The following is a 23,135-nucleotide window of genomic DNA, read 5'->3' on the forward strand; positions in this document are numbered from 1 at the left end:
TCAACCACTGAGACATCTCTTCAGACCCATTCTCTGTTTTTGACTTTTGAGGCAGTATTTTGTTATGTACTCCAGACTGGCCCCACTCTTGGGATCCCCATGAATCACCTTTCTGAGCCTGAATGCTACCATGTCTGGCATTGTTTTTCTTTAGTCCCCCTTTTTAAGTTCCTTTCCTGTGTTGATCTACCAATAATGTGACTTTGCTTCTCCTAGCACAAGTTGGCCATGTCTCAAAGAAATATGTGTGTGGCGAAGGTGGGCGTGGGCCCTGGAGGACAGAGTTCTTTGCCTTGTTTTATTTAGATCCTTACTATTTGATCAGTGTAAATTTCATCATTGTCTACCAAGCAGTGTTAAATGCCAGTCTAAAGAGAGCCAAATGATTGCAAGAAGTACAGAGATAAAGGCTGGCAAGATGAGTTTTGAAATGTCAGGCTGAGGACATGGCTCAGAGGGTAAGAACTTGCTGTACAGATACTAGGACCCAAGTTCAGAACCCCTAACCCACACAAAGCCAGTAGCAGGGTTTGTAATCTCAGCGCAGTTACAGAGAGATGGGAGGCCTAGACCAGATAATCCCTTCGAGCTCCTGAGCTATCGAGACCCTATCCCAAACAAGATGGAAGTCAAGGACCAACACTCAAGACTATCCTCTGACCTCTGTATGTGAAACACTCAAGACTGTCCTCTGACCTCTATATGTGTTTCATGGCATATTCACACACACACACACACACACACACACACACACACACACACTCACGACTTTCAATTGTATGAGCCCCAAACTTCCCTAATTCTGATTAAAGTAAGGCCCTTATTCTATTAATAAACTCCTTTCTCCAGTAACTTTGTCCTTCCCTCTTAAAACTATCTCCAGCCCCTACATCAGATTTTTAATCTTAACAAAACAAAGCCGGGCGGTGGTGGCGCATGCCTTTAATCCCAGCACTCAGGAGGCAGAGGCAGGCGGATCTCTGTGAGTTTGAGGCCAGCCTGGTCTACAAGAGCTAGGTCCAGGACAGGCTCTAAAATGCTGCAGAGAAACCCTGTCTCGAAAAACCAAAAAAAAAAAAAAAAAAAAAAAAAAAAAAGAGCTAGTTCCAGGACAGGCTCCAAAACCACAGAGAAACCCTGTCTTGAAAAATCAAAAAAAAAAAAAAAAAAAAAAAGAAAACAAAACAAAGAATCCCCAGCCTGTCTTGGACCCCATTGCAGTGATTGCCTGCTTTTCCCCAACCTCGTCACATCCACAGGCCGAGGTTGCCAGTGATAAAGTGTTCAACTGTCTATAGCAAAACCATAATAAATGAACAAGCAATAAAATTCATTCAAATTTTTTCTGCATGTCTCTGTGTGGTGTATATGTGTTTCTGTGTGTGTTTACACGTGTGGACAAATGTATGTGCATAGGTACGACAGCAAATGTGTGCACTTGCTTACATGTGAAGACTCAAAGCCAACATGAAGAGGATTCCTCAATTGCTATCGACCTAATTCTTTGAACCAGGACCTCTCAGTCAAACCTAGAACTTGCCAATATGGCTAGTCTTGCTAGCCAGTTCGTTCCTGTGTTTCCCTGTCTCCCACAGATTCCCACAGCCACGCCCACCAGGCACTTATGTGAGTGCAGAGATCTGAACTCTAAACCTCATGTTCGTGTAGTAAGTGCTTTCCTTGCTAGCCATCTCCCCTGCCCCACATTTAGATTAAAACAAAATTTAAATTTTATTTACTATGCTGGGCTTAATGGTACATATTATTAATCTCAGGGTTGGGAGAGAAAGGCAGGAGAATCTATGTGAATTTGAGGCCAGTTTGGTCTATACAGAGAGATCTTGCCTTAAACAAACAAACAAAAAAATCAAACTATATTACTTATTTGATGTGTGCATGTGTGTGCATGTCTGTGCACACATACAATCTGTGGTTCGTGTGTGGAGGTCAGAGGATAACTGTCAGGAATTTGGCTCTCTCCTTCCACTGTGTGGGTTCTGGGATGGCATCCAGGTTATCTGGCATGGTGGCAAATGCCTATACCAGCTGAGCCATCTATCAGGTCCTACTATCTTTTTTTAAAATGTATTTTGTTTTGCTGAGATAGAATCTCACTGTGTAGCCCTAGCTGGCCTGGAACCCACAAACTATATCCTGGATGTAAATCTCTCATTACTCGTCTTTCACAAGGATTCAGGTAGGCTGCCGTACCTGCCCAGCATTTACATGGGTTCTGAAAATCTGAAGACAGTTCCTCATACTTTTGTGGAAAGGATTTTATGTACTGAGCCATCTCTCCAGCTTGTATCAATTAATCTTCATTTGACTAATGATCCTGCATTTTTGAAAATTAAATATATTTAATTCAAAGCATTTAAAACTAATTCTAAGATTTAGATTCCTTCTGTTAGAATTAATATAATTTTAAAGCATAATCAGATGATGACATTAGAAGTGTGTGTGTGTGTGTGTTTTCTCTCCGGGAGACAGGCAGAAATTTGCATATGACAGACTCTCCTAAACACTCTGGCAGGTTCTTCTCTTATTGGGCGAAGAAGGCTTCTCTTTGGTCCGTGACTTCTCCAAGGAAAATGTTTAGCCAAAAGGCCAACAGCTACAGCAGAACTGGATTTAGGAAAATAAAGCATGGTAGTACACACACTCCAGAAAGAAATCAGAGTGGGCCGGCGGGAGGATCTGTGTAGCAACACTCTGAGTTTTGTATTATGGGTTAAAGAACTTTTTGTGAATGTTTATGAGATGGGTAGCATATTCATAGGGCTAAGTTGACCCATTCCCCTTCCCAAATCATGCTGGACCAGATTTCCTAGTTAGAGTAATTTTTTCCATGATCCTCCTGAAAACCCCACAACCGGGGCAGAACAGAGTAGCAGATGCCTTTAATCTCAGCACATGGGAGGCAGAAATAGGAGTTTGAGGCTAGCCTGGTCTACATAGTGAGTTCCAGGAAAGGCAGGACCACAAAAGAATGAAAGAAAATCAAAGGAAGGAAGAAAGGGAGGGACAGAGGGACAGAGGGACAGAGGGAAGGGAGGAAGGAGAAATAAAAGAAGGAAGGTGTTATATGATCTTTTACTCTTTGGGTTTTTTTTAGACTCTTTGGGGGGCCCACCATCTAGTTCCCAAATAAATCACACACACAGAGGCTTATTATTATTTATGAATGACTTATCTTGGTTTGGCTTATTTCTAGTCAGATTTTGGTTTGGCTTATTTCTAGTCAGATTTTCTTATCTTAAATTATCCCCACTACCTTTTGCCTCTGGGTTTTTATCTTTCTTAATTCTGTATATTTTACTTTACTTCTTTCTCCATGACTTTCTATGTAGCTGGGTAGTTGGTCCCTGAAGTCCTCCTCTTCTCTCCCTCTCCCTCTCCCTCCCCCCCCTCTCTCACACACACACACACACACACATCTCCTCCCAGATTCCTCCTTCTATTTATCCTCTCTGCCTACTAGCCTCACCTACCCTTGCTCCTGCATCGCTATTGGCCATTCATCTCTTTATTAGACCATCAGGTGGTTTTAGGCAGCCACAGTAACACAGCTTCACAAAGTTAAACAAATTCAGTATAAACAAAAGTCACACACCTAAAAATGATATTCCCCAAGAGGAAGGAAGGAAGCAAGGAAGCAAGGAAGGAAGGAAGGAAGGAAGGAAGGAAGGAAGGAGAAGGCAGAAAAAGAAATGCCCACAATGGGTAGAGGGTGGGGTACATAAAAACACAGTGACGGTGGTAGTGTAATGACGTCAGGGCTTTTTGAGAATATGGACCCTTTGCAAGTGTGTATATGTGGCAACTGAGAAAGCTTCATGGCGCCTTAGCTTCTGATATAATGGGAAGAACCTAAGAACAGCTTCAGGGAAGCTTAACCACTAAGAGGTCTTCTCACCACCAGATGACACAGCTACAGAGACGCAGTTGCGGTTTCCTTGGTTACCCTCTCCCTAACTCCTTGCCTACCTGGTCTCCTTCTAAGCACTCTTCTCACCCAGCTTGAGAAGCTTGTATGACCCGGTTGTAGCAATAACAAGAATCCTGTTACATATTTGAAGAAAACACACACTCTAATAATACATTTTTAAAAATTAAGGACATCAAGAAGGCTCAGCAGATAAAGGCACTCGCCACCAAGCCTGCTGTACAATTTCTAGGACCCACCATGGTGAAAGGAGAAAACTTACTAGTCTTCTGGCCTCCACATGTATATAGCGGCACACACACACACACATTTACACACACAAAATAGTAATTTTCCTTTTGTTTTTTGAGAATTTCATAAATTATATTTTAATCATATTCATTCCTTCCCCAGCTCCTCCCAGATTCACCCTCCATCTCCCACCTACCTAACTTTCTGTCTTCATTGTTCTTTTTAATTATTAAGTCCAATTTGTGTTGCCTGCATACTCTTGGGTGTTTGACTACACACTGGAGCGTGTTTGACTCACCAGGGGCCACACCCTTAAAGAAAAGTAACTCCCCGTCTATCAGCAGCTGTTAGTATCAGTTGTGATCAGCACGGAGCAAGACTTTGCGCCGCTTCTCCCCCCCCCCCCGCCATGCTGGGATTTCATCCAGCTTGAGCTTTCCCGGGTCTTGCATCCTTGTCGCATGGCTCTGAGTTCATATACGCAACTGACCCGTACAAATAATACATCTTTGCAAAAAGAATCCTGTCGAGTAGATGTGGCCAGAGTTTCCCCAGCGCAGCCCCTGTTTTCATCTTAATAACATCCCACGCATTGAGCCCCCTTCCTTCTTGTCACTAGCTCCCCATTTGTCCTTCTTTGAATTCAAGATTAAGCCCAGTTCTTAACTGAGGCCACTTCTACTCATTAAAATAACCCCGGAATGAAACCCGTCTTTACCACAGAGCTGCCCAGCCCTGATCTTTCTCTGACACACGTTGAAAGGTTATTGGAATCACCAGCAGGAACAAAAGGCACCTCCATGAGCGCAAGTGACTCGGCTGGCGGAGGAAGATGCTGAATTATGGTGTAAATGCAGCCGGGCTCTCAACTGATCTGCGGGGAATTCTAGGGCTGGAGCGATCCTTCAGAGTTGCCCTGGATACAGCCAAGGTCGGGACCTCTGCTCCCTGAACCTATCCCTCATTAGATGAGATCATGTGGGGAGCTTATATCAAACGTGCTGGAGGGATATTTGAAGTGTAGTAGTTCTCAGAGAACCTGAGGCAATCTTTCTATAAGGACAAACAAAACAAACCGAACTAGTCGCTTATGAAACCCTTTCTGTGGTTCTGTGACCTCTGCTACCTGACAGCCATGTATCCTGGCAACAGTTTCTGGGCTTCCTGCCTAGTTTGCATCATTCCCCCCCCCAGGGTAAGAGCATCACTTTTAATGGGCTCCACTGTTTCTTACCCTCATGAAAAAAAGAACAGGTTTGTTTGTTTGCAAATGGACCCTCTTCCCAGGTAGCAGTTCCTAGGGACAAGGACCTTCATCCCCATTAGAAAACTCAAGGGGATGCGGAGAAGATGTGTATGGGAACTCTCTCTCTCTCTCTCTCTCTCTCTCTCTCTCTCTCTCTCTCTCTCTCTCTCTCTGTGTGTGTGTGTGTGTGTGTGTGTGTGTGTGTGTTTGAGCCAGAGACTCCTGTTGCTCAAGCTGACCTTGCACTGGTTGGTCCTCCTGCCTCCGCCCCCAAGGACTGAGATTATAGCTATGCACCACATTTAGATTCCAAGAGCTTTAATTTAAACAAACAAACTTTTACAATTAAAAATGTTTCTGTTACACTTATTATTTGGATGTGTTTGTATGCACACATACCATAGCAAATGTACGAACACCAGAAGACTGTGTTTGGAGGTGCTCCTCTGCTTCTGCCTTTATTCCAGGGGTCCAACTCAGGTCATCAAGTTTGCTCGGCAAAGGACTTTTATCCAGTAAGCCATCCTGTCAGCCCTCCAAAAACTCTTGACAGTATACAAAAACATGATGTTTCGGTGGCCCCGGTCCACATACTTGGGGATCATGTCAACTGATTCTGAAAGGCAGACAAAAAAAAAGCAAACCCTAAGCAAATACTGCTTCCTCAAACTTTCCCAGTCTCTAGAAGTGTGAATACATTTACTTTCTGTTGTTTCTTTGTTTTTGAGACAGAATTTGTTTGTGTAACAGCTCTGGCTGTCCTGGAACTCGTAGCCCAAGCTGGCTTCAAATTCACAGAGATCTACCTGCCTCTGCCTCCCAAGCATTGAGATTAAAGGCATGCGCCACCACTGCCCAGCTGGGGTTTTGTTTTTTGAGACAGGGTCTCACTATGTAGCTAGTCTTGACTGGCCTAGAACTTACCATGTAAACAGGGCTGGCCTCAAACTCATATAGATCTTCCTGCCTCTGTCCTCCAAGTGCTGGGATTAAAGACCTGTGCCACCATGCCCCGGTATATTTCTCTTTTAAAATAGGCAGTACCTAGTCTGGTGTTTTGTTATCACAAAATATGTGATGACCATAGACTTAGGCGGACTATGACTTGTGCCCTTGCCTGGAATAACTCTACCATCTGAACTGAACAGAACCCAAAGTCTTGTTGGAAGGAAAGGCTAAGGGATGCCTGTCTATAGTGTGTGCTTCAACCTATAACGTCTCTGTAAGTGGGTCTTACAGCTTAATGTTAGCTTAGTGCCAGCCACTTTATGCTAGCCTCTTATTACAATCAGACAGAAGCAACTGAGTTTCCTCCAAGGCTTTGCAGGTGCCATTCCTACCAGCCGGAACATCCCCCCTCCCCTTGCTAACCCCATAGCTCCCGTCCTTCTTGGACTTCTAGCTTTGTGAACCTAGTCCCTCAGTGCATCTGGGTCGGCCACCTTTGGCCTGTCCTGGACCTAGTAGCACCCTTAGTTAGTTGTTCAACAAACACCAACTGAATGAAAAACACTGATGGAGCCAATCTTCTCTTCATCCCTACAAGCTGCTTCTTTGAGCCCCATCTTTGTCGCTACCCGCACCTTAAAACCATCTCTCTCCTCATAGAACCATTTAAAGAAGTCCTTAGTCCATAAAATACACCTAGATAGTGGGGTTGGGTTGCTAATGAATTTGAGCCAGAAACTGTTTTATATGGAATGCAATTTTGTGCAAGCTCAAAAACCCTAATTTGATATTTAATCTCATAATATCCTGTCCCATGGTATCTGTGATAAATAATTCTCTTTTGCTTCTGGGCATTTTGCATACATTTTCTTGCTGTCAAGTGATCATGTGTGCAGTGTAGTAATAGGGACACTTAGAAATGCTAATTTGTTTTAGGCTAATACTGGTTGGGGTATGTGTACAGAAAATTATTCAAATACAAGCAGCGGGATAGAGGGAAGGAATAAAAGAATACTAAGGCGAAGATAAAATGTAGAAGAAATTTACCCCAGAGCACGGGAAGCAAATATAGAATAATCTCAGGTAGGGTGAGTACTTATACTTAAATAATGTTAATTTGCAAAAATCTTATACCCTCTCTGATTCATTCTAAACTCTGTTTTTTTTTTTAAAAAAAAAATCCATTTTGCTAAGTTGCCAGGCTTAGCAAGTGGCAACCCACCTTGGAGCGATATGCCCTGATCTGACGGACAGTAATTCACAGACCTTTGAGGGAAGCATGTGGTGGCCCTCTGCTGTCTGACAGATGTCAGCTAGCGCCCCTCAAAAAGACAGAAAACATCTATGTATTTGGGGAACGTGACTCAAGGGTGAAAACTGCTCATATCCCCAGAACGAGGCTTTTGCGGAAGGCAGAGTGTGGCGTGTATTGTAAAGACAGCAAAACAAAATAATGAAGGCTGGGGGTGGGCGATGCAAGGAAGGAAAAGAGGGAGAGAAGGAAGAAACTGCGGAGTTAAATGGAGTCTGAAGTTGCTTACGCTGTGGCTTCTAGGAAGCCAGCCCAGCCTCATTTCTTTGAAAGATGACTCAGGCCCCTACCCAGGAGCAATATGTCCTTGTTCTGACAGAACTTTAAAATATTTACTCTGTACTCAGTTCACACAAATTCTCCATTCTTTGTCTTGGGCCATCTGTTTTAGAGAAGTGAGACACATATACAGAGAGAGAGAGAGAGAGAGAGAGAGAGAGAGAGAGAGAGAGAGAGAGAGAGAGAGAGAGAGAGAGAGAGAGAGAGAGAGATTTTTCACCCTCTGGTGCAGGTAGTGTTTTCTCCATCCATGGGCTGCTTGGGCTCCCTAGGATGACCACTTCCTTGTGGTCCTTGGTTCCCTTAGAATTGCTGCTAAGGGCAAGACCTGGGACTGCCTGGGCAGAGGATGGAGGAACGGGATGTACTTGTTCAACAAAGGTTTGCAGGGCTGTTTTAGCCAAGGATCCTTTCCTATGTTCAAAAATATTGCAGCCCTTTTATAATATCAAATCAGGGCTTTCTGAGGATGCTTAATGCAGTCAAAGCAAACCCGCAAGGAAGTTGCTGGGATTTTAGCCTCGGGGTTTCTGGGTGTGACTGTGTCCCTCTTTAATTCTCAGTGGACTCTGTTTTCAACGTAGGTGACCAACAAAACCTGCCTTCGGAAATGGAGTTAAGAATGAACTCATTCACATGGTGCTGTGGCAAAAGAAGAGATTTGCCTTTTTAAAGGAGTCGTGGTTATTTTGCCCATCTAAGACGATGAAACTGGCAGGAGGTGGGGTAGGGGTAGGAAGAGAAGAAGGGAAGAGGAGAGGAGGGGAGAAGAAGGGAGGGGAGGACAGGACAGGAAGGTTTTGGGGGACAGGAAAAGACTTCTTAGTATCTAAGACTTTTGTACCTCACAGAATTCAATTTACTACAAAGAGTGGTTCTTTACCAGGCTTGGAAACGGTTTGTTGATCTTCAAAATAAAGGGAATCTCCTGTTTTCTGAACGGGGCTATTAGAAGCATGACCAAATCTTCCTTTGTTGAGCACTGGCTGTGCCAAGCACTGTAGAAGCCATTGCTTTCTTTTATCCCCACACCGGTGTAGACCAGCATTCAGCATCCTCTCTACTGCTCTGAGTACTTATTGGCTAATAACAAACTGGGAGGTTCAGGCATAGGGATGGCTCCTGATGGTGGGACTCAGTGTTCCCAGAACCTTGTATCCCGCCCCCCCCATCTCCATCTTTCTCCCTGTGTTGGCTTTGTCCTCAGGTTCCCTGTAGGAACACGTGGCTGGCTAGCCAACTTATTCCCAAGAGTCTGCATTTCAGTAGAAAACGGAACAGCATTCAAGAGCTCAGCTTCCTCTAGAGTGCTCAGAAGACCTCTAATTTAAAACTGTCCTGGGCCCAGCTCTGAATTGCCCTGTGACCAGGGACTTTCAGGGTTTGTCCTGTCATGGTTCACAACAGCAGATTAAGGTGATTGGGTCACAACTGGACCAGGGGATAGAGACAAAGGGAGGAGGATCCTCAAATGGAAATTATGGACATAGGCAATAAGAAATGTGTCTGGCCCTCTACATGTTAGGCTGAGTTTGACAGAGGCAAAAATACTGGCTCAGGGGTTTTGCATAACTCACTAAAGGTTAATACTAGAAATTGTCAGGTCAGGCACCTGAATCCTATTTGTTATATTTAATATCTACACCTGTTGCTCCATTTATTCAGAGGAGACCTGTTTAATCTTTAAATAAAAACAAAAATACATAATTAGAGTAAATAAGTCAAATTTTCCATAATGAAAATCTTCCCTAACTTGTCCTGTGAGTTTGTCCCAGGAGGCGTGCTAGAAGAAACCCTCTAAGGAGACACGACTGTCTTTCCAATAGTCACGGCCAAGTTATACTGCCAAGGGAGAGAGCAAGTAGATGTTCCTAAAGATACAGGGAGTGCTTTTAAATTCATACCTGTGACAGTTTGAACCAAACACTGTCCAGACTTCAAAAAAAAAAAGCAATACATTAGCTGAACTCTTGACACAATGCTTAATTTTCTCAGACACAAGCCAGGCAGTGGTGGCACATGCCTTTAATCCCAGCACTCGGGAGGCAGAAGCAGGCAGATCTGTGTGAGATCAAGACCAGCCTGGTCTACAAGAGCTAGTTCCAGGACAGGCTCCAAAGCTACAGAGAAACCCTGTCATCAAAAACAAAACAAAACAGACACTTCATACGAACTCAGCTGCCTCCTGGAAGGACTTTGAAGTTGTCATTAGTAGTGACTGTTGAGTTTGTTCTGAATTCTTAACCACCAGTATCTATAAAGTCAGTTATTGATGGCTCTTTCCCTCCTTCTCCTCCAACCACCAGCTGCCCTGTCCCTACTCAGGTCCCTTGTTCAAGAGGAAGGATTCAGGTGAATGGTGGGGCCATGTGGCTGATACGGCTGTACGATGTGGCACTGAACCACACGGGGCCATCTGCCAGGCTGCCTCCCGTGAAGGCTGTTCTCTTTGATCATGTCCCTTTTAACATGGTCTGAGTGGGCTCCTTCGTGAACATGAAGTCCTGCCCATTCTATTCCATCCTGGAACCTTTAAGCTTCTCTACTGACAGTTATTAGCCCTGTGTCCCTCAAACTCCAGGAGACACAGGTCAAAGTCTCCGAGTGATCCCATAAGGTGTAACATGGAAGTATTTCCCAGGACAAGGTAGTGGTGTGGTGGATAGGTTATAGTAGAACCCAGGCCACTCCCTGTAAGGACCAAAGTTTGGCTTTTCTTGATATTTTTATAAATTTTTGTTTTAAATTATGAATATGTGTGTGTGTGTGTGTGTGTGTGTGTGTGTGTATGCACCCATAGAAAGCAGAGACTTTGGATCCCTTTGAGCTGGAGCTATAGGTGTTTGTGAGCCACCTGCCATGGGTATTAGTAACGACGTTCTGGAAGAATAATCCTCACTTTTAATGTCTGTGCCATCTCTCCAGGCCCTGCACTGACTGCTTAAACCTTCCAAAGGGTTTTTCTAGTTTCTCTTCTGTGCACTGAAGGTGGGTGGTGGGCTTGCACCACTGAGCCCTCTCTGGTCACTCTGCATCCAGCTAGTTCTTCTCAGTGCTGCCAACCTGCAAGTTGCCAAGTTTAGAAAACAGAAGATGGATTTTTCTTTAGAAAATGAAAATCACCCCAAATCCCACCGTTTTTATTTGTTTTGTTTTGTGTTTCCTTTCTGCCTCTGGAAGCATGGAGAACAAAGAAGGAGCATCTACTCTCAACGTGAGCAGTTTGGCACCCATCTTTAATCTGTCTTTCATGCTTGTACAAATAGGCCGAAGAGTAGAGGTTGATAGGCCGTGCTGAGTCACAGAACACATTTTAGACATTTCTTTTCCTCCAAGGGTGGAGCTTATACCTCCTGGAACTGGGGCAAGGCATAACTGTTTTGACTGAGGGACTATGGCTTGTGACTTCTGGGGCAGGGTCATGAGATGCTGTGAGGCTTTCAACTTGACCCCTGGGGGGGGGCACCTGAGACATGGAGGCTACTACAGAACAAACGTGACAACTCTAAAGTCATGACATTGGGGGTGTCGCAGAAGATCCACTCTGGCATTGCTGATCGGGAAGGGATGCAGCTCAAGCAAATGGAGAGGCATCACTCAGCCCCAGTGCTTCTGTCCCCCAAAGCTCAGGTCACACAAAGACCAGTTATCAAGGGCAGAGAAAAGCCACCTATGGTGTGTCTGCTCAGAATTCCTGGCCCGTGGCCTCTCCAAGTACAGTAAACTGATGGATGTTTTTGAGCCAATGTGTTTTAAGGTGGATTGTTACACAGTTAATGGGAACAGGCATATATATAGCTATTCATTCTTGGGAATTACTGTGACTGCAACTGGGAAGGAGTAGAGGAGAGCAACCCGAGGGGCAGGAAAACAAGGTGTCTGGATTTTACAGAGGTTCACATGTGAAACGAGGGACCTGCTGAGAAATATTTAGGCCAACACTTCTGACCCACATCCCAAGTATGAAACGTGCGAGGTGTGGCGGCACATGCCTGTAATTCTAACACGTGGGAGGTGGAGGTAGGAGGACTAGGTTCAAAACTAAACTGAACTGCGTAAGAGCCTGACTCCACAACACAACACAACAAAGCCTGCGGGCCACGGCGGCACATTCTCATCATTTTACAGCTCAACAGGAGAGTCATGAGTTCGAGGCCAGTCTGGGCTATGCACATAGATTCCCATCTCAAAAGCAGGGAAAGGTGTGAAACGTAAAAGATTGTTTGGTCTGTGCATGCATCACTCCCTCCACACACGTGTCTCGGCTTCTTCTCTCCACATGTAGAGTCGGCTTTCTTACCCCAGGCTATGTTTTCATGATTTAGTTTTACAAATGGGATGCTCTGAATGTTAGGATGTAGATTACACTAATCAATCAATTTTATTTTATTTTACATACGTACTTAAAAGCCTCTTATACTTAAAAAGAAAATATATGCAAAGTGCGGTTCAAAGCAGAACTCATTATTATTTTAAGTTGAGCCATTTACCCTGTCAGTGAACAAGCAATCAGCCTTGGTGAGATTGGCCTCCTGCAGCCCAGCAGGAAGGTGGAGTGGGAAGGACAGAGGATACAGAAACCACACAAAGACAAAAACAACTGTTCACAGCCAGTTTACTAGCATGGTCCAAGATCTATCATGGCAGGCTATAAGGCGGTGTGTGTGGAGCATGGTTTACATTCTAGAAAGTGATTTGCACACGCGCAAATACAGCCAGACAGAAGACCAGAGGCTTATCTGCTCCAATGCAAAGATTTCAGCCTTCTGTCTTTGCTGCTTTGTTGGGTCCTTTGTGCTTGTTTATGTCTTCCAAATTTCCTGCATATACAGTATCAGAAAGTGAAACCAACAAACAAAATATGTTCTGCAGGAAACCCTGCAGAGGCGGATTGGAAATGCAGTACCGCAGCGAGGCTGGAATGTTGCAGGTCCGAAGGCTGGTTACCTAATCTTGGACTAGTTCCAGCCCTCTGGAACAGCCATTTCTTGCCCACCTCGGTGTCAGAACTACCATCTGGTTACTAAGAGATAAAAATCCTTTGAAATGTATTAATTTAGTAGATCACTGACTCCCACCAACCCAAACACTCAGAAAGCATTTCAGACATAGAGAAAAGAGGACCCTCATCTCTCTATACTTGTCTCTCTGAGGGACTCACCAACGGTTGGTTGGTTTGTTTGAGACAGGGTTTCTCTGTGTAGCCCTGGCTGTCCTGGAACTGCCTCTGTAGACCAGGCTGGCCTCCTAGAGATCTGCCTGTGTCTACCTCTGAGTACTGAGATTAAAGGCATGTGCCTCCACCACCACCTGCTGAACTCCACCAAAGTATTTTAAATTTTCCTTTCTTATGACTACTTTGTTCTGTAAAACCAGAAAAACTTTTCAAAACTGCATATGAAACTTGGAACATGGAATTTGGGGAAACCTAAATCTGTGTTCTTGGACCCTGATCACTCAAAATGGCTCTAGAATAAACTTTCTTTCTTTTTTTTTTTTTTTTGGTTTTTCGAGACAGGGTTTCCCTGTAGTTTCTAGAGCCTGTCCTGGAGCTAGCTCTTGTAGACTAGGCTGGCCTCGAACTCAGAGATCCGCCTGCCTCTGCCTCCCGAGTGCTGGGATTAAAGGCGTGCGCCACCACCGCCCGGCCTTAGAATAAACTTTCTTATATCTTTAAGATGACAGCCATGGTTTTGGTGGCCATAACTTCATCCATCCTGCCATACTTGACAGTGTTGCCTAAAACTTCCATCTTAAATCGCTTTGTGTTTCTTTATTTTACCGAGGCAATCACAGACCCAATGAAGGATCCCGTTCCACACAGCTGGGCCCCTTCTGATTCCTTCAGAATTTTTTCCTGAACATTTCTCCACTTCTCAGCTTATTCCCAAGTGCCCAGCATTGTCTGTGCCCCAATCCTCTTCCAGACCTGTTGGGGAGGTGTGGTTTTCAGCAAACTAATTTCCTGTGTCTCCCATCACTTTCTGCCTGGCACTCCCTGTACTCTCCCACTTCCCCACTCTCCACCGACTTCCCCGGCAGATACCAGTTTGATGTTCGAATTGGAGCCAATAATACCTAGTAAACCCACTCACGATATTTGAGTAGTTAATAGTTTTGGACTCACTGGGTTTTTTAAAGTGGTTGCCCAGTTCACATGACCGTGTCTCTAATTAGTGATGTTAAAGGTACCGTCAAATGCAGATTTTCACATGCTTGAATTTGTGTGCAAATAGGTCGCAACCTCTTTTAGCAAAGCAGGGAAGGTTGCCTGTAGCCAGGCGCCATCACTATTAATATCAGATGGAGCGGCAACTAATTCAGTCATGTTGATGGAAGCTGAGATGGTGCCCAGACTCCTGCAGTGGGAGCGACTGAGTAGAGAAACCAATTTCCTCCTAGCCTAAAGTGCTCCGGGTCACCCTTGTTACAGAAGAATGACAAGAGTCACTATGTCTCCCAAGTCAGCTTGTCCAGAATGGTGTGTACTGCTAAGCAAACAAAACAAACCACAACAATAGGTGTATGTGGACTCTGTGATGTTCCTAAAAATCTACCCCAGTTTTTCGGGGGTAGGGGAAAGAGGCTAGGGAGCTAGGAAAGCTGCAAGGTGAGCTAATTACAAGAGGCCCTGCAAACCAACCAATACTCCACAGAGGCAGAACCGGGGACCAGCTTCTGAACTCGGGCCACAGAGTCAATTCAAAGCAAGGCTGCTCCCGTCCTAGGGAATTCACTCCCTGTGCGAACCACACAATAATGTGAAGGCTTCTCTACCTCCTACCTCCACCCACCGTCTCACATCAGAAAGTAAATGTGAGGTTTATATAAACACCCAGGGTTATGAAGACATACTGAAATATCTCTAGGTTTTGTTCATTAAACAAACCTTGGTTAGGACCCACTATAAGCTCTGTCCCTACTGCGAGGGACGTTACAATCTAGGGAACAGGTGGCAAGGGGGATTGGTGCAAATGATAAACACAATCATCAATGAAGTTGTGTAGCAGGGCGGCAGAGAGCGGAGATGGAAGAGGACTTCAGTCTTCATGCGTGGACTAAGGGGAGACAGGCAGAGAGGGATGGAGAGGAGGGAAGCTGATGGAGAGGGAGGACACAGGAACCTGGAGCAAGGTCTTCAAGGATAAGTAGGGACAAAGCCAGTGAGGTGCTAGGGAGGAGGGGAGGCCGAGCAGGCAGCAAGAGCTCCCACTGAAGAAAGAGCCAATTCAATTCTACTTTTATATATACTTTTCCCCCATTTCTCGTTCTACTCTAAAATCTGAACTAAGTGGAAGCCACATTTCAAAGTCTTTGAAAGTGGAAATGGTACAATCTGACCCCTGACTTTAACACAGTTATTTCCTGGAATCTTCTTCGTCTCTTAGCCTTTTGAATTTGTCCTTGTCCTACAAGCTAGAGCAGAGAAAGGAAAGGAAAAAAGTTAAAGCCAACCCCTTTTAAGTAGTTGGCTTATGTCTTTATAATCTATTTCCGAAGACATTTGGAGGAAACAGTTAATGTATCTGTTGAACTGATTGGGTTAAAATGGCCATGAAAGGTTGGAAGGGACAAGCTACATTTCCACTATTTCCTTAAGCTTCTCTCTTCAATTAGCCTGATAATGGGAGATAAAGGAGAACGTGCTACACCCACTTCAAAGAACCGATCCAGGAAAAATACCAGAGGGCTGGCCCTATGCACACACCACACACATCAAACTGACATTGCACATATTCCTTTAGAACTAATTTTTAAAATGGTAAGTGATATATGCTCGTGGGTTAAAAGACAGAAGGCAGTTGTGCTCGCTCTTCAGAAGTAATCCCAGTCAACAGCTCTGGGAATCCTCTTCCAATATAGATACGACACAACAGGATAAATTGTGCTTCGTGGCATCTTGGGAATGTATCTGCGAGGCTTAGGAGAGGCAATCTGCTAAGATGGGAAGATTAAGGGAGAAACTGCATCCTCTAGTAAGCAGTTAAGTATTTAGGTTGGTGTTTATTTGGCGTGATATTGTGGAATGGGACCTGGAGAAATGATAGGAGAGGTGAGATGCTTCCTGGAGCTAGCCATGGTACACAACCACAGACACTCGTATGCGTACAGCTCCCCAACTTCCTCTTTTTAATTTAGAAGTGTGTGTGTGTGTGTGTGTGTGTGTGTGTGTGTGTGTGTGTGTGTAGCCATGTTCTGGAACTTGCTCTGTGGACCAGACTGGCCTTTGTCTCCTGAGTGCTGGGATTAAAGGTGTTTGTCATCACTTGTTTAAAAGTCTCTTGAACATTTCATGGCATTATCGGCAAGCTAATCAGTCACTTTCTTTGATAATTACATAGAATTTTTACTATATTTAACTCATAATGATAAACATTTAGATTTTCTCATTTCCACTAAGCATTAGTGTGTGTGTATGTGTGTGTGTGTGTGTGTGTGTGTGTTCAGATTATAAAAAAGAGTTTCTGTAAGGTAGACTCATAGGAGGAATATCTCTAGGATGAATGATGGGAATTCTTAAAGTTTGGACAGAAAGCTGTCATTGTTTAATATGCTGTTAATGTGCAGCTCAATGCACAGCTGTTCCGTGGCTCTGCAGTTGTGAAGGCAGAATGCTGGCTCATGTAACTCATAGAATACCTTTGGAATTCAGCATCTGAGGTAGGACAGAGAGGCAAGAAATTAAGGGTACATGGAAGGGAAAGGGACTCTCCTGTCTGAGTCTCTTTACCTGCTGAAAGTAAAAATATCTCCAGGGCTAGGAAAATGGCTCAGTGGTTAAGAACACTAATTGCACAAGGCAGTGGGAGACAGCAATTGGGAGGCAGAGGCAGGTGGATCTCTGTGAGTTTGAGGCCAGCCTGGTCTACAAGAGCTAGCTCCAGAACAGCCAGGGCTGTTACACAGAGAAACCCTGTCTTGAAAAAAACCAAAAAGAAGGAAAGAAAGAAAGAAAGAAAGAAAGAAAGGAAAAGAAAAAAGAAAGAAAAGATCAAAAGAGAACAAAAGAAGAAAAAAAGAACACTAATTATTCCCGCAAAAATCTCAGCCTGTCCCCAATATCCACATGGCAGCTCACAATCACCAGTAACTCCAGTTCCAGGGTATCCGATGGCTTCTTCTGACCTCTGTGGGCACCAGGCATGTATTCGCTGCACAGGCATGCATGTGGTGCACAGACATACATGTAGGCAAAACACTCATATATATTAAACAAAATTAATTTTAAATTTTCAGCATAAATACATTTGCTGTGGAGGTTACTTTCATAGAAATATTCCTTTTACATTTTTCAAGTAAGAATGTTTAAGGACATACAGAGATGTGGCTCAATAGGTAAATGTTTTAGTCTCGAAAGCCTGGCACCCTGATTTCAGTCCCCAGAGCCCCTGTAAAAGACCGGCTGTGGTGATGAGACTCTGGAATCACAGAATTCCTGGGGTGAAAAGAGCGGTAGAGGCAGCAGAATTGCCCAGAAACTCACAGGTAAGCTATCCGAGAGAACACAGCACAACAGCAGAAACAAGGAAGGCGGTCCCCACAGAGAGACAGCAAGCCCCAACTCCTGGAAAGCTGACCTCTCTACATGGACCATTGCACCTTGATATCAGAGCCATGATTCTATAGCTAATAGGCACAGCCTAACACACACACACACACACACACACACACACACATGCACAAAAATAAATACATTTTTAAAATATTAAAATAGCAGGGAGCCATGCTTAAAGTCCAAATAGATAAGGCCATATTCCTTCTCGACTGTAAACCTGCAATATTCTGAGAATCTCGCGATACCATAAACTTCATATTTATGATAGCATGCCTTAGCTCCCTCATAAGAACCTAGTGTCTGTGGTTTTACTTTACCAGCCTCTGATCTTACTCAGTTCCCCTCCCGAGGTGCCTGTGAGAAACCCTGTGACCATGTAACCAAAATCATATATATGACTGTTGTCAGACACTAAATGCGGGGCTCTCTTAAGGAGCCACACCCGCACCCACCCCCGAGTGCGTACTTTCTTTACCTAAGCGGCTCACTTTCCACTAAAGACGGTGCTTAAATCTGCTAGAAATCTTATCTCCACCTGTGCTTTATACTGACGTGCCCTGCTCTCTTCCGTAGCATGGCCTCATGGCATCTACACCAGAACATGCTTGAGAAGGAAGGTGGGATGCTGTCGATTGTTATACTGGAAATACATGCATAAACCAGGACAGTATAGAGGAGAGCAGAACAATTGCTTTTGCTAATAATTACTAATACGAACACTAATGAAAATAAAGTATCTTGAAAACATCTGACAGCTCTGTAAACAGCTTAAATGACTTGCAGTAACCCCTTCTGGCCTCCAAACCCACTCTACTGCTTCCACAGTACTGCGCTGAGAGCGTAAGTATATGAACCTTCTAGCAATCTGCTTGTTGGAACTTGTGTTAATGGCGCAAACAAAACATTTAGTGATGAGTGGGTATAATTAGCTTCTAAATATTTTGCACTATTAAACTTCTCATTTGGAGAAGGGAGATTCTCAAATGAAGGATTACAGAAGGATATAAAACTTTTTCATGGAACAAAAACATAATAAGGAAAAGGAAGATGTTTTGGAAAATAGAAATAAAACAGTGCCACAAAACATTTATTTCTCCTGTAGTCATCTTCACCATGCCCACAAGCACAGAAATTCCAGGGTAGCAGATAAGACCATGAGAGACAGTTCTGAGGTCTGTGGAGGTGTAAGCAGACCAGATCTCAGGCGCTCCCGGGACTGATGATGCTGACTTTTGGGGCTCAGCTGAGACCTTACATTCTGTTTGCCATCAGTTCTGTCAAGCATCGGCTTGTTTCCTTTGGTTCTTTGTGAACAGTCCAAAGCCCTAGCATACTAGATGTCTCATTGCCTTCTGTGAGCGTGTTCGAGCAAATAGATCGCCTCTCATTTCCAAGACAGCGGAGGGTGGGTGGGCTTATTTGGCTGCCAGGCAGGATCAATTCTTGTTGGAAATCTGTGTGGTTTCAAGGGACAACTGGTCATTCCAGATGGAAGGGAAAAGCCCGTCTCAAGCCTCGCCTGTGTGTGTTCCCTCCAGCAGTGCTCTTTATTCCTTGTTAAGGATTACATTCTTTTCTCTCTGGGTTATCCCCTGCTCAAGAAGAAAAGCCCTTGATGGGTTAATGAATTGCCTTGCTGGGCATACTGAATCATCTGTCTTGTGTTTCTCACTAAACAGAAGCTTTAACAGCTCTGAGCTGAGGTGTTGAGAAGTGATAGCTGATAGCAAGCTGTTGAAAATGCCTGGGCCTGTCACCCTACCACCTAAAGGCAATTCCACGGGTGGGTGTTTCCCAAGGTATTCTTCATTTCAGCTTTGTCTGTTGGCTGCTCATTCAAAAGGCATATTTAATTGCCTAATTGTTTTCAAAGAGTTACTACGGTTTGCTGTTTTGAGACAGCAACTATCAACTTTGTGCTCCCTCCCCCCAGAAATCTTGACTGGTACAATACCATCACCTTATCATTCTTGCTACATTGCTATTTACTACCCCTCTCCCTGTCTCTCCGTGTGTGCATGCGCATGCGTGCGTATGCGTGTGTGCGCATTTCTCTGTGTGTGTGTGTACGTGCACATATACCCACATGCCCTCACTCGCTGTAGTGTATGTGTGTGCAATTTCCAGAGATGGAACTCAGCTTCTCAGGCTTGCAGACAGGCGCCGTTAGCCGCCAAGCCATCTCTTTGACCCCCCAGTAGCATCAGTTTTTCACCTGGACCGTGCTTTTTAATTAACCTAACTTTTTAATTAATTTTACATCGGTAAAATATTAGACACGTATTCTGTTTTTGCAAAGTGCGTGTTTTCCTCTGTCAAAAAGCTGAGATCAGTCTAAAAAGGTCCTGTCAAAGATAGTTGAGCTGTTAAGTGAAAAACAAACAAAAATTGTCAAATAGTATGGATGACAGATGCCATTTGTATAAACTATGTGGAAATACACTATGCATTAGAGCAGAGGAGACGTGAAGGACCGTGCACCATATTATTAATAGCTGCTATTCTGGGGGTGGGACTGCCGGGGCTTTACTTCCTAAGACAGCTGGAATGCTTGCCTTTTCACTCTAAGCATCTGTTATTTTTCTAATCCAAATGGAAAGAGGCACACCAAAATAAAGTTACTCAGAAGGAGTCAACTGATTTCTTAGCTTTATAGTCAAGCTGGCTGAACTAACAAAATTCAATCAAAAGCAGTTTACCAGTGGAGCATGAATGGTACATGATGTATAAGGCAGCATAATTACACATTGATGAATATTATGTATATGTTTATCTGGGCAGAGGAAAGGGGCAAATGCCATAGAAGAGTTTTCTTTAGGAGTTTTTCATAAAACATAAATTCTTGATTAAAAATAAACTTGGATCTCCTTAGTAAATTGGGAGCATGGGGACCTTGGGAGAGGGTTGAAGGGGAGGGGAGAGACAGGGAGGGGAACAGAGAAAAAATGTAGAGCTCAATAAAAATCAATAAAATAAAAAATAAAAATAAGCTTGGAGCTGGAGAGATGCCTCTGAGGGCACCAGGCACACACCTGATGAACATTAAATAGTTAAGCAAAGCATTCGTGCACATAAAATAAAATAAATAAAATTGAGAAAGTTGCAGAAATTCAAATTCCTCCAGGGTCAGCAACAAAATATGCGCTCATCGACTCTGCTGCTTTACATTAACCAACAGCGTAGGAATGTGAAGCTGAGCTGGGGAGAACGTACCCTGCCCCTGCTAACTGCAGCACTCCGAAAAGAAGGCTCTGTACTTTGCCTGGGCAAAGCAGTAGCATTGTCCCTGTAGACAGGGGAGGGTGGGGTGGGGGATGGGTAGGGGTGTGGGGGATGCAGGGGAGTCTGCCCTGAAGGCCTGTGAGTGGGAGAGCTAGCCCACTGTCTGTCATGCAGTGTCATGGGTGAAGGAGGGAAAATGGGAGTGGGAGAGCCTGCTCCTCACTGGCTGCACCACTCAGGAGAGCAGGCCCTGCACCTCACCTGCAGAGCACGCTAGAGCTGACCCTGTTGGCAAGAGAGCAGATGAGCCAGCCCCGAGGGTGTGAGAACAGAAGAGCTGACCCTGCACCCCCTCATCTGACAGTGGTGGCCTGAGTGATGGAAAGATGCCCCCCTCTGCCCCTTGCCATCTGCGGCAGGCAGGAGAGCTGCCCTGCCCTGCACTGCTGCACCACGTAGGCCTACGGGCCCTGCCCCTTACCTGGGAGCACAGGTGAGCCAACCCTGAGGGCATGAGAGCAGGAGAGTGGCCTCCGCCCCTACCTTATGTGCCATGCGGAGAACCCCTACTCCCACTCCCACACCTGCGTCAAGCCAGACAGGCGGCCTTGGAGACATGAGAAAGGACAAGCTGGCCCTTCCCCCTCATGACTGCAGCAACCTGAAGAGTGGGCCCTGCACTTCTCCTAGGCAAAACAGGAGAACTGGCCTTGGTGTGAGTGTAGGTGAGCTGGACCCGATGGTGTGAGAGTAAGAGAACTGGTCCCATTCTTTGCTTCCTGCTTCATTTGTCAAGCTGAGGCAGCGCTGGAGAGCTGGCAGACTGACCAACCCAGCTACCACCCAAGCCCAGAGCTAGGGTATTGAGTTGGCCCACCCCAACACCCCAACATCTATGATTTGCTAGAGTATGTGAAAGGGCCAGACCTGCAGATTCTAAGTTGCAGGATCTCCATGACACAGGACAACAATAGGATATCCAAGAAGAGGCCCAGTGAGGGACCAGTATTTGATAGTGTAGCAGAAAGCAGGGGCCTCGAACCAGACCAATGACTCATTGCAACAAACACAAGTAAAGGTGTATATTATGCGACTCAGTGGGCTACACCACAGCTTTCATGCCGAGATTTTTGCTTGTTTGTTTTTGGTGTTATTTTTGTTCTGTGGGGAGGCTGCCCAGGCAGAGGGCAGAAGCGAGGGTACAGGGAGATGAGTGGGATTGGGATGCAAGATGTGAAATCCACAAAACTTCAATTTTAGAAAGGTTAAAAAAGAAAAAGAAGGAAGTGAGGCTGTGCTCTGGCCACTTAAGGGTGTGTGGCCCAGGACCCCAGTGGGTGTGCGTGCTGCCTCGATTTGAGAAGATTTGACAAAGCTGCAGGCCCTTCTGCAGAAGCAAAGCATTTTGGCATGCTGAAATCTTCTGGACTCCATGGTCACTTTCTTGGGATCCCAAACCCATTTCTAGCACCACAGCCCCAAGGAGCATTTTAACTAATTTGGTGCCTGGCATGCGTGTAAGGGGTAGTGGAGGGGGCAATGAAAAGGCTCAGTGTGCAAGCCTGGTGATCGTATATTGGTTCCTGGAACTCGTGTGATGGGAAGGAGAGAACTCCACAAATTTGTCCTCTGGACTGCACACACATGTAGTGGCACGTGTACATCCTCCCCCACACACATCATATATGTAACCAGTACTAATAATAACGGTAAAAGGAATTATTTTGGGAGAATATTTATTCTGTTACATAATCTGAACCAATTTCTGTTTGGGAAAATGTCAAGTTAGAATATGTCAGATAGTGGTCATAGTACCTAATGGCGATTAATTGATAGGTATGGTTCAGTTAATTACATGAGGTCTAACATTCTGTTGTTCTGTGATTTATGACTTTTCCCAGTATGGAGTAGTACTCGGTTTTAATGACTCAAATCTGCTTTCTCCCTCACTGTTCTTACAATTTGCATTTGTACAAATTCTTAACCCTCTTGAATTTCAGTTTTTGAAACCAATACATTATGATAAGTGATATCACACAGGGCTCTGTGGGCTTAAATAAAATCACCTTAAAAGTCTAGTGAGGGCCTGGCATGTGAAGACAGCAGGGCCAACCAGCTTCTCTTTCAGAAGAAATCAAACCAAAAGAATTAAATGATTTGCCTGTTGACAGAGAAACCCACTTGCAGAGTGAGTTCCCTTAATGATAGTGCCCCAGGGTGACCATTCTGTGAGCTGAGCCTGTGCTTGGTCTCCCAGTTAGGAAATAGTAGAGTTGGTTAGATATAAGTGTAAGGACGTCTTAAACACAGGATTTTTGGAAAGAGTAAGTATCTTAGACGTTTAAAGTTCAGTTCTATTTTATTATCTGTTTTAAAACTTTTTGAGTGACACAAT

This window comes from Arvicola amphibius, chromosome 12 (genome assembly GCF_903992535.2).
Source record: "Arvicola amphibius chromosome 12, mArvAmp1.2, whole genome shotgun sequence".
In the NCBI taxonomy this organism is placed as follows: Eukaryota; Metazoa; Chordata; class Mammalia; order Rodentia; family Cricetidae; genus Arvicola; species Arvicola amphibius.